Source organism: Poecile atricapillus, chromosome 26 (assembly GCF_030490865.1).
Source record: "Poecile atricapillus isolate bPoeAtr1 chromosome 26, bPoeAtr1.hap1, whole genome shotgun sequence".
Lineage (NCBI taxonomy): Eukaryota > Metazoa > Chordata > Aves > Passeriformes > Paridae > Poecile > Poecile atricapillus.
The window spans coordinates 3193621-3206251 of record NC_081274.1 but is presented as its reverse complement, the minus strand read 5'-3'; the positions used below and the strand labels follow the sequence as shown (position 1 = coordinate 3206251).

The 12631-nt window shown below is 41.8% G+C and overlaps 2 protein-coding genes and 3 pseudogenes across 2 annotated transcripts in view; 3 read left to right on the top strand and 2 right to left on the bottom strand.

The window, feature by feature from the left end:
• The window catches only part of LOC131588521 (zinc finger protein 850-like), a 497145-nt pseudogene that overhangs the window by 121850 nt on the left and 362664 nt on the right, over positions 1 to 12631 (top strand).
• LOC131588505 (zinc finger protein 208-like) overlaps positions 1 to 12631 on the bottom strand; it is a 911601-nt pseudogene that overhangs the window by 567572 nt on the left and 331398 nt on the right.
• The window catches only part of LOC131588609 (zinc finger protein 239-like), a 204302-nt gene that overhangs the window by 115657 nt on the left and 76014 nt on the right, over positions 1 to 12631 (top strand). The gene's annotated exons all lie outside the window — the stretch shown is intronic.
• The window catches only part of LOC131588535 (zinc finger protein 420-like), a 99501-nt pseudogene that overhangs the window by 32513 nt on the left and 54357 nt on the right, over positions 1 to 12631 (bottom strand).
• The window catches only part of LOC131588613 (zinc finger protein 239-like), a 68698-nt gene that overhangs the window by 12860 nt on the left and 43207 nt on the right, over positions 1 to 12631 (top strand). The window lies entirely within an intron of this gene.

Here is a 12631-nt window from a genome sequence, read left to right as displayed (position 1 = left end):
CCCCCTCTGGGCCCCCCCAGTGCCTCCCCCGCTGCCCCCGGCGCTGTGGGGGCCGGGCCGTGGCCCAGTGCCGGCTCAGGGGGTGCTCCAGGCTGACGTGCTCCACCTGGCAGCTGGAGCTGAGCCCGCATTGCCGGGGGCGGTTTCCAGCAGCACCAGGAGCTGCTGGCTCCAGTCCCCGCTGGGGAGCACGGCAGTGGCCAGCACGTGGCCCGAGAGCTGCTGCTGGCCCTGGGAGCAGCTCAGCTGGATGTGGGCAGGGGAGAAATCCATCAGGGAGCAGAGCAGGCGGCCGGGGCCGGGCTGGGAGCTCCAGGGCACCAGCGAGATGGACACGACGGGGGCACTGGGAGAGAGCAGAGACAGACTGGGATCAGCTGGAGGGGAACTGGGAGAGATGGGTGAGAAGTGGTGTGGCATTGAGAGGGACTGGGAATGGACTGGCAGGGCCTGGGGTGGCACTGAAAGAGATGAGAGTGGATACTGGGACACTGGAAGAGAGTGTGGAGGTCTGGGAGTGAAGTGGGAATGAACTCGGAAGAGACTGGGAATGGGCTAAAAAGGAGTGGGAGTGACTCTGGGGCCTCAGGGCGGGACTGTGGTGGCACTGGGCGGGACTGTGGTGGCACTGGGCGGGACTGTGGTGGCACTGGGAGGGACTGGGAATGAAGTGCGCGGCACTGGGAGGCCGAGTCCAGCGCGGGGCTCTCGGCTCTGTGGATCTGCCCGGCAACTGATGAGTCATCAGAGAGACGCGCTGTGATTGGCTGAGGGGCGGCAGATCCGCCGAGACGCGAAATGGACCCGGGTGTCATTTGGGGTGACTGGGATGGACTGGGAGAGCCACGGGAGCCATTGGGAGGCCCCGGGGATGGGCACAAGGAAGGCTTAGGGCTCTGGGGTGATTCCCAGGGAGGTTTGGAGGGACACGGCCGGGCCCCTCTCCGTGCCCCGCGAGCAGCGGCCCGGACAGAAAAGTTCAGGAGCGGGAGGAGGTGTTTCTCAAGATTGATTTCAATCCTCATTCTCCTGGTCTGATTTGCTCAGTCCTAAGTTCAGTTCATTTCCCCATGTCGGGCTGTTGTGCCCCTGATAGTGATCCCTGAGTGACCTCTCCCTGCCCTTGTCCCGACCCACGAGGACTTGGATTTGGTTCAGTTCAGTGGAATTCATGGTGATTTGGGGGGAGCTGGAGCAAAGCAGCTGGAAAGCACAGTGGGCTTGACAGGGACTGAACCAGGGTAGGAGTTGGGGCTGCCTTGAGTGAGCTCTCACAATGTGAACCTTCGTGGGGTCTTTCTAAGGGAATTTTGTTGAAGTTTGACATTCTTTATTAAAAAGCGGAGTCACAAGTGGAGCTCTGCTTTCAGCTTGAAATGAGGGGATGGAACGTGGGCACTGGGACTTCCGTAACCTCAAGCTGTTCCTTGATACTGGACACTTTAGCTTTGGCAATCTGAAGCCCTTCAGCAGCAATGGCTCTGCCACCCCCTGGTTTCTGGCTCAGACCCAGCTCGGAGCTTGGACAAGGTCTGGGCTTTGTCCTCTTGAGCTTTGGGAGCCTCCCGGGAAGCACCAGCCCTCCCCAGCCCACCCTTGGTAGGACTTTTTCTTTTCTCTCTGCTGACGATTTTATCCCCAAAACTGCCGTGGGAACGTTGTATCCAAGCACATCCTCCAGCGCTGCACTTTCCTCCTGTGAATTCCCTGTGCAGGGAATGTGTCTGTGCTTTTCCCTGCTCTGTTGACTGACAAACAAACCTGAGCCCGTGGGACTGTCAGAGCTCCTTCATGCAATGAAATCAGGTTGTGTTGATCATGGCATGTTCTGGAGGAGCTTTTCTTGGTGTGTCTTGTGCTGCTGGAAATGACACAAGAGCCAGGAGGGAACAGAAGCTGCTGCTGCCCGTTGGCTCAGGGCCAGGGAACCAAGTTGTGCTCCCGTGCAGTTGGGCCCTGCTGGAAGCAGAGCCGCCTTTCCCTTGAGCAGCTCAAGCTTGTGACAGCTCCAAACAGGAAACCTCAGCAGAAAACTCTTCCTCCAAACTCAGCTGCTTTCCCTCCTGCAGCTGTTTGGGAAAGAGCCTCAAAGCACAGACTCTGCTGGGAGCCATTGGTGCATTTCCTCCCTCCCGGCAGCAGCAGCAGCTCCTGAGCCCTTCACGGGCTCCTGTCCCTTCACAAACCCTTCAGCTCCCTTTGAACTCTCAGCAGTCACTAACATATGCATTTCTTTCATATTTAAATTCCATTTAAACTTCTCTTTTTCTCTCCCCTCTATCTTTTTAATCTCCTCTTTATCTCCTTTAATCCGGTCAGCACCAGTAGGATGGGGATGGAGTCTTGGGGTGGGTGTGGGATTGTTACTTCTGTCTCTCTTTACTTTGCCTCCTTTGGGCTCTGTTCTCTGTGGATATATCTTTTATTTAGTCTCTCAGCCTTCTGTGGGCTGAATTTTCTGTAGATACAGCTTTCTATAGTCTCCCAGCCTCCTCTGGGCTGAATTCTCTGTAAATACAGTTCTTCTTTAATTCCCCAGCCTCCTCTGGGCTGAATTCTCCCGGGGTCCTCCCTCGTGGGGAGTTCCACTTATCTCAATTCTCATTATTTGAAGTAAATTCTCGAGCTCGTTAGAATCTTGTTTCTCGTGTTTATTGTAGGATCCTTACAAAAGTTAACAGGTCTCTCTAGGCTGGTTATAAGGTTAATCTTTGCAATTTGGTACATTTCTTTCTTCTGATGGTACAAACAAGGCCTTGTGGCACACTTCATGTCTGATACACAAAATGGCCCTGAACTACGTAGTTCTTTAATCTTTATACCTATTTTTATCCAATTAACAATAGACACGTATATTATTTTTCTTAATGACCCAATGACCCATCACCTGTGTGCTGTACTGCGGCATTTTCTGTCCAATCACTCACTATTACCCAAAAACCTCTAGGAGAAGGACATGAAGAAGAAAGAAGAAAGACAAGAGACAACACCCTAAATCCTCCATCTTGTCTCCTGTTCTTTAAACTACTTTTTCACCCAGTGATTTAAGAAACTTTCTAATCTACACACCTACCTTTCTTGTCTAACTTTAGCATTTGTTTTCATGTATCACTATGAAAACATGCTCATGAATTTCATATTATATGAAATTCAGTGTTTTCTTGAATCTCAGAACTAAATATTAAAAACAAGGGCACACAGTCTGTATTTCAGACTCCAACATCTGCCCCTCTCTTTAAAAAAAAAAAAAAAAAAAAAAAAATCAACTCAAAGCTTTTCTTTGATTTCTTTTCAAGAAGGGTTATTTTTCCTTCACTCATGCTTTATGCACTAACAACAGAACTGCTGCTCTGTTCCACAGAGCGCTCTGCCTCCAGTTTTGAACATTAGTTAACTAACTACTCAAAACTAGAGGAATAGATCTAGGTTGCTTACTTGACCAGTAGCTTAATTTGTCTAATTGCTCTAAAGTTTCTGCTGAAGCTACTTGAATTGAAAGCTGAGTTGTTATAAATCTCTATCTAAAATTTCAAAAGTCAAACTCTTCACAATCAGGTGTAACTAAGATTGATATAAGATTACACTAAGATGTTGCTTCTTTGTATAGAGTATGATTTGGAATAACATTCATTATCTCATCTTCATTCTGTTTTAACACAGAAAAATTGGATGTTATACAAAAATCTATTTTCTGAGATAAGGTATACTTTCTTTTGAGTTAACTAAAAGAAGTGATGCAGGTGAAATTGCATCACAAAGTGATCAACAAAATGATACAGCTTAAGGGTGATACCTGATTCACCTTCATATTCAAGGACTTTATCTTTCGTGCAAGATTCTGAATCTTGACACTGTTCACACCATGCTTTAACAAATGAGGCTTTAAAATATTGACTTTCCCACTGTTTCACATGAAACCCAAAGTTCACTGTTCTTGCATGTTGGATCCAAGCTGTTCTGCTGTCAACTGTGATCTTGATACAGTTCACATCAGCGTACTCGCTCTTCTGCTCTCTGGGCTGTCTGCTTGTCTCTGCAGCTGATGAGTTTTCATGTTCTTTGCTAGGAAGTTATTTTTGTTTTGAACCTGTGAATACACAAACACACACTTTCTTCCAAATTATTAATTGAAATAGATTTTTTAATCTTTTTGCTTCTGAACTTTTGACTAGAACTTAAGAGATCTCTTTCAAATTTGCTTGAGTACTATTAGAACAATACCTAATAATTGATGGAACTGGCTTCGTAAAAGACTTGTTTAAAAAGGACTGTTCAAGAATTGTTTGCAATACATATAAGATCTTTATGCTTTTTTCAAAAATTTAAGATATATTAGGTTTTTATACTTCCGAGGCATAGCCTTGGTCCCCCCCTTTTTTTTTTATATAATTAAGGTATTTGGTTTTTTGTTATGACAATGAAAAACTATCAAATTAAAACACTTGCACATGTATACACATAGGAAATAACACTTTTACAGAAATCAAGAACTTATTAAGAAGATGCATAATTAATATTATGCGATATTAAACTTATTTAAATAATCTGTAATATGAATGGCTAAATGTACTAAATATATACTCTCATCCCAGAGTCTGCTACAGCTGATAAATCAATGGAAGATTGGAAAATCATGTCCGGATAACAATTTTCCAAGCTCAATGTAAAATCCAGCTGCTATATTAATTCACTAATTGCCAAGTCAAATTGACCTGAATATTGTTTCGATGCAGAAAACTTCTGGGTTTATTGGTAAATTCTCCATCCAGGTAAAGTCAAGGCTTGGCCAGAGCCTTAGGCTTCATCTGGAAAGATGTCTCCTAACTCATTCTCAAAGCAAGGGGTTTAAAAATAACAGCTATAAGATGGTTAAAACACAGCAAACTTTTAAAAAGCATTTGTATAAAGCAAATGACTAGAAGCTTTAGGTACCAGACCAATTAAACCATGCAGCAGTTGGTTTAATCTGAAGCTTCTCTCATGGCAGCTGACCTTTAGTAATGGTACATCTTAAAATTCTGAAAACACTGAAAAATAAGAAAGCTATAACAATAGCAATAATAATATATCAACAATATAACAATATAACAATAATAATATAACAACAAACAATAGAACTCTCAATGAAGTCAAAGGTGTCACAGACTGCATTCAATTCTGTCCACAAGCAGGTGTTCATCTTCATCTCTTTAGGAAAATAACTATACTTTGCAATTTAAACAAATATCTTCAATAAAACATAAAGCAATTTAATTTTAAACCTGTTAGAAATTAATTATGATAGGAGGAAGTAACAAAACTTAAAATCAAAAAATACCAAAGTTATAACTTAAGTTAAAAACACTCAAACTTAAACATAGTGAAATTTAACTTTGATTAATTCTATTAACACTTAATCTGTATTAGATGAAAATATGACTTAATCTTACTCTATTATTATAAAAAAAAAAAGCAACTAAAAGTTTGGTATACACTTCTTTGAACACAATATAATAGGAATATTGGTTCACTATAGAGATTATAGGGATGTAACAAATTTATTACTATTCTATGTTATCTGGTTTTGAAAATAATTCATAATAATTGTAGATGCTATTAAAAATACCAATTCATAACAAGAATTTGCTTGGTATATGCTTACATTTGTTAGGATTTTTAGAATGCAGTTTCACTAGAAAAAAAAATACAATACTACAGATTTGGTAATCTGCTATTCAGTTTTTGTAGTACTTTTCAGAAACATTAAGTCTAACTTTTTAACTAAAATTTAAAATTCAAATTGATATATATGCTGTTATACATGTTTTTTGTAACAAAAGGACTCACATAGAAATTGCTTAATTATAAAAAAATACCAAGCAAATGGGTAATATATGGTTAACATAATTTTGAAATTACTGAAAACTGTATTGAACTAACTCCACAATACAGTTACTCAAATGAAAGGAAAGGTTAAAAATGAAAGAAACTTGTCATTCAATCCTTTTTCTGTAGGGTTAATCATATGATCTTTCAACTCAATTTTAAAGAACTGCTTCTTGCAGAAACTGACTGTAACTACAGTAATAATGCTTGATGATCACTCCATATGATACAGTATTACATTATCAGTAGATGTATAGAGAAGATAACATTTTCAAAACCTTCATATATTAGAAATACTGAAACAGAATAAAAATCTTTTAAATTTCTTGGGATGTATAAATATCATTTTCTATGCTATTTTGTAAAAACAAAACCAGCAGATATTATTAGAAATACAACATCTATATATATTTTACTATAAAATATCTATAAACTTTTTGATCTATTTTTGAAGGCACTTTATTCAATAAAGACTTCTTTTTAAATGTTAATCATTATTACAACAATTTGCTGATTTATCAACAATACAATTTGCAAAGTTTCAAATTTTTTAATTGTCCAATCAAAACACTCTCTTTTTTGTCCTTCTCTGGGATGTCCAGCTTTCTGTTCTTTCTCTTTTGTTTTGTTGCTTTCTGTAGCTTCATCGAAGTTGCTGGAGTTGTTTTACCGGTGGTTGTCATGGCGACAGCGTTTCTGGCTGCTGTGTGCTATCAAGTGCTGCTTTTAAATCTAAGAAAAAACTCTAAAAACTTATATTTAGGAAGAAACTCCTTTTTAGGAGATAAATCCCTTTTTGGGTGACTGCTGTTTGTGCCAGAAAACGGACCCACGACCCTGAGATTAAGAGTCTCAGGCTCTGCCGGCTGAGCCAGCCGGGCTGATTTCCCGAACTTCACAGGCTCGGCTTTCAGTGCTGAAACGCGCATGCGCGGCTCGACAAGGGACCCCGCCAATCTCCCCTCTGGAGGGCCGGGTCCTCCCCTTCATAGATCACGGCTGTGCTTTCCCTGCGGGGCGTGCCTTTATAACTTTGGCCAGCCCCTTTTCTTTCGCTGTCTGTCTATGGCAGCGTTCTAATATATTTCTTTTTCTTTTTCTAATCTTTCCCCCCTCTGCTCGGGGTCACTCCGCGGCGCGGCCATCCCGCCGTTTCCCGCCGCTCTTTGAAGCCTCTCCTCTTTGGGCAGCTTCTAACTCCGCCTGATGGGCGGGTATTTTCGGGGTTGCCTGCTGAGCAATTACCCCCCCTCCGTGTCCCCTCTTGGGCAGACACACCTTTACCAGCCTTTTCTAACATCTCTGGATTATTAAATTCGTCAGAGGGCGGGGTAGGCTCCTTCCCTCGCTCTGGCTCCTCTGACGTGCATGGAGGGTGCAGGATAGGGGGCTGTTCTAAAGGCGTGGTTTCAGAAACAGCGTGGAACTCTTCTAACTTTTTTTTTTTTTTTTTTTTTTTTTTTTTTTTTCCATTCCCCCCCCCCGCGATTTCTTCTAACTGCAATAATTCCAAAAAGACTCTATATAAACCATCATATCTCTCCATGCAATCTTTTTAACCTCTAACAATATAACAAACTGCTCACTCTGCTTTCTGAAGTAACACAAGCTTCCCGGTGTTCAGTTTTCCCTCGCATTCCTCCCTCGTCCCCCCACGTTCTCTGAAGGGACAGGGGCAGGGGAACCACGCCGCTGGGGAATTATCTGGGTTTCCCGCGCTTTCAGAAAGGGCAGTTCATCTCCCCCTATTCCCGGGGTTCTAACTCTTTAAACATCATATTTATATTTTCCCCCAAATCCTGGGTTTAAACAATCTCTCTTTATAAATACTCAACCCCATTATCTAGACTGTATACAGCTTACCAGACCTGGCTATCTTCAGATTACCGACCAGCAGAATCCAATGTTCCGAGTCCAGGGCCCTTGGAATTTCGGAATGTGATAGCAGATGTTTTTCTCCAGACGGATTTCTTTCAGGAACTGGTTGCTGTGATCCTGCAGGTGTTGATTGAAGCTTCTGTGAGTTTGTCCTCACACGGGGCACCACTTGTTACCTCTGTCTCTCTTTTCCTTGCCTCCTTTGGGCTCTGTTCTCTGTGGATATATCTTTTCTTTGTCTCTCAGCCTTCTCTGGGCTCAATTCTCTGTGAATACAGCTCTCTATAGTCTCTTAGCCTCCTCTGGGCTGAATTTTCTGTAGATACAGCCTTTCTATAGTTCCCCAGCCTTCTCTGGGCTGAATTCTCTGTGAATACAGTTCTTCTCTAATTCCCCAGCCTCCTCTGGGCTGAATTCTCCCGGGATCCTCCCTCGTGGGGAGTTCCACTTATCTCAGTTCTCATTATTCGAAGTAAACTCTCGAGCTCGTTAGAATCTTGTTTCTCGTGTTTATTGCAGGATCCTTACAAAAGTTAACAGGTTTCTCTAGGTTGGTTTCAAGGTTAATCTTTGCAATTTGGCACATTTCTTTCTTCTGATGGTACGAACAAGGCCTTGTGGCACACTTCATGTCTGATACACAAAATGGCCCCGAATTACGCAGTTCTTTTATCTTTATACCTATTTTTACCCAATTAACAATAGACACGTATATTATTTTTCTTAATGACCCAATGACCCATCACCTCTGTGATGCACTGCGGCATTTTCTATCCAATTACTAACTACTACCCAAAAACCTCTAGGAGCAGAACATGAAGAAGAAAGAGGAAGGACAAGAGACAACACCCTAAATCCTCCATCTTGTCTCCTGTTCTCTAAACTACTTTTTCACCCAGTGATTTAAGAAACTTTCTAATCTACACACTTACTTTTCTTATCTAACTTTAGCATTTGTTTTCATGTACCACTATGAAAACATGCTCATGAATTTCATATTATATGAAATTCAGTGTTCCCTTGAATCCCAGAACTAAACATTAAAAGCAAAGGCACAAAGTTTGTATTTCAGACTCCAACAAAGAACACAGTTAGTAGGATTATCAGACTCTCAAGAATAGATTTGATCCAGGAGCTCACATTCCATCCTAAGCCTTCAAAACTTTTATCTACCCGACTTGTCATTAGATCTTCCCTCTCTTTCTGTGCTTCATGGTCTATTTGTTTTAATGGGCTAATGTTGTGTCCTACATCTGCAGTTCCATTTGGGATGTGGATGCAGCAGTGATCAATTTGTCCTTTTAGGTACTCGCATACTCCGTGTTCTTTCAACAATAACATATCTAAAACCAATCTCTTTTGCAGGGTCATTTTAGTTGTGGCTTGTAATTGTACATTTAGCTCTCTAAATCCCTCTTTGGTAACTCTTGCCAGTCTCTTTCTACCTGTCCTGTAAGTTTGTACAACATCTTTCTATTGTTATAATTTGCTATTGGAGCAAACAAGGATTCCAGGGCCCACTCAAATTTTACACTACTGGAGGGTTCCTGCCATCTTTCTTTATCTTCAGTTTTGTTTTCCTGAACTTCTTGTCTTGTCCTTATTTGCAGAAGTTCATGTTCTCCCTTGAATGGGAACCTTTTCCAAATTGGGCATAAGGTGGGGAGGCCTAAAGTAATCTCTTTTACTTTTTCACCTACAGGCAAATGTGTTGTCCAGGTGCCATCGATTGCTGCCCATCCAAATTGGCCTGGACTCTGAATTGTACTTGTGCTGCATATTACCTTTTGGATCACTTGTCCTATCTTGTCATTTATTTCCCCTTGTTTATGTTTGATTCCTCTGCAGGCGCATCCAATTTGCAGAGCTACCACTAGTGGTGGCATTTGTTTTATTTATAAGTATTTGTTTTATTTTATAATAAATATATTTTATTATAAGTATTTGTTTTATTTTATAAGTACAGTCCTAAGTTTTGTTCCATACCCACCAATTGACTTTGTCTGCCTCCATTCTACTACTGGTTGCAGTGTTCCATACCCCTGGATCTGTTTCATTTTCAGAGCCTTCCCACTTAATGCACCAAGGGCTATCTGCCATAGATTGGAATTTCTGAAGCCCACTCATTGACCATGCACTGTCCCAAGCTTCAGCCCGATCTTTTCCTTCCTGTCCTTCACACTTCCACTTTGATACTGGAATCTTGTCTTCAATGACCTTGGCTATCTTTTCATAACACCATCCATAATTCCCTGATCTCCCATACCATCCTAGTTTTGGTTCATACTTTCCTCCATTTTCATGACAATCCCATCTAGATGAATACTTTGGCTTCACAGCATTTTCAAACACTGTCTTATTTGGGTACTCGTAATCTATTTGCAATACACAGCTCACATTTTCATTTTTATTCTTTTGTATTTCAGGAAATTTTGATGTTATAATTCCCCAATTTATTGGGTCTCCTGCTGCCTTTGGTATTGGCAGACAGGCAGTTATTTTGCTGGTGTTTTGCGTGTTGGTAAAATCTTTAATTAATGCAATCATCCCATTTTCTGCCTGAATAGTATTAGAGACTTTTATCACTTGTGTTTCTGGCTGCACCCCCACATCCCTCTTCATTCTAAAATGAGGAGTTGTCAGCTGATCCTTTTGCATTTCACATCCGAAAGGAACAGTGATTCCAACTGATGGCAGTGAAGGCCATAAAATAATCACCATTACAGTCACTAGCAACCTAGACATTTGAAACAATCAAACCCGCTTTATCTGCAGCTTTGTTGGCCCTACAGTTTGTGCAGTCCACAGTGCAGGGGAAACCTTCTTCACTCTGGTGTAATGTATGCAGGGATCCAGTCCAGCTCCTTTGACTGCTGTCAAGGTAGTTAACAGTACCTGATAGGGTCCATTCCACCTTTCTTTTAATGGTTCTTCCTTCCAGCTTTTAACGTACACTTCATCTCCCGGGGGGATGTCATGAACTGGATTCTCAAGAGTCAGCGGCCTGTTCCACACAAGGGTGCTCCGAAGTCGAGCTCGAGCTTTTCCAAGAGACAGAACATAATTCTACACCTCTTGCTTCCCTGTAACATGTACATTTGGATTAGGTTCAGGGGATTCATATGGTTTCCCATCCAATATCTCATAAGGACTGACTGACATCCTGCTTCTAGGCTTTATCCGAATCCTCAGCAGTGCTATTGGTAAAGCTTGTGGCTACTGCAATTTAGCCTCTTGGCATATTTTGCTGATTTGCCTCTTCAATGTCTGATTCATCCTCTCTACCTGTCCACTGGATTGTTTGGAAAAGCAGCCTACCAGCCTTTTCCAGCTTCCCAAATGTTGGGTCAGCACTCCCAGTGCTGGGTGTGATCTTTCATGCACAAACAGCTGAAAATCTTTGAATAGATCAGGCAATCCTAACACCGGAGCTGTTGTCAATGCCTCCTTCAGTTTGAGGAAGGTCTCCTTCTGTGGTCTGCCCCAGGTAAGTGGTTGTGTCTTCTGGGCTTCATACAGGGGCTCTGCAATTAGTCCATAGTCCATGATCCACAGGTGGTACCACTCTGTCATCCCAAGGAAAACTCGCAGCTCATGCAGGTTCTGGGGTTCTGGAATAGCACAAATAGCTTGAATACGATTAGTACCCAGCTTACATTGCCCTTGTGAGATTTCACACCCCAGGTAAATCTCAGTCTGCCAGGCAATTTGTGCCTTTTCTTTAGACACCTTCTATCCTCCCATTCCCAGCTGATTTAAAATTTCAATTGTTACCTTTCTGCAGGTTGTTTTCTCTTCTGTAGCTGTCAGTATATCACCAACATACTGTAACAGCAGGTATTGTTCTCTTGGTACTTGCCCATTCTCAGTCCAAATCTCCAGCTCCTTCACCAGCTGATTTCCAAATAGGGTTGGACTGTTCTTGTATCCTTGTGGGAGTCGTGTCCAGGTGAGCTGGGTTTTCCTTCCATTGTCTGGATTTTCCCATTCTAAGGCAAACAGTTTCCTACTTTCTTTGTCAAGGGGTATGCAGAAAAAGGCATCCTTTAAATCAATTACAGTAAACCATTTCTCTTTCACAGATGTCAACAATGTGTAGGGATTAGCTACCACTGGTAAATATCTTTAGTTATTCCATTTATTGCTCTTAAATCCTGTACTAGTCTGTACTCACCATTTGGTTTCTTCACTGGAAATATCGGTGTATTAAATTCTGATTCACATTCTTCTGAAATTTGGTACTTCAAAAACTTTTCAATAATCTTTACTATTCCTTGCCGTGCTTCTGGCTTTATGGGATACTGTTTAACCTGGACAGCTTTTGCTCCTTCTTTTCATTCTACATGTACTGGTTGTGCCAACTTAGATTTTCCTGGTATGTCTGTTTCCGATACAGAGGGAATTACTGCATCCTCTACTTCCCGAGTTATAGTAGGGACTGGTTTTTCTTTTATCATTAAGATTTGTCCTGTCTTTGATTCAGGTATTTTCATGAAAAGCTCCCTGTTTTCAAAAGTTATCACTGCATCAAGTTTTGCTAATAAATCTCATCCTCAGAGTGGAATTGAACTCTCAGGCATATCTAAAAATTCATGTGTTAACACTTTGTTTCCAAAGCACAGATCCAGGGGTTGCAGGAATGGTCGATTCTCCTCCTTCCCTGTGGCTCCAACTATTGTTGCTGTTTTGTTTCCAGTTTGCCCTTTTAGATCATTTAGCACAGAATATTTAGCTCCCATATCCACCAGATATTTTACTTCTTTATCCCCCAATTGTATAGTTACTAAAGGTTCTTGTATTGGTTTTTGTTCTGATTCTAGTCAGCTGCTGTACTCCCCCAGTACCATTAATTTGGAAGCATCTTGATTCTGATTGAACTGATTGCCCT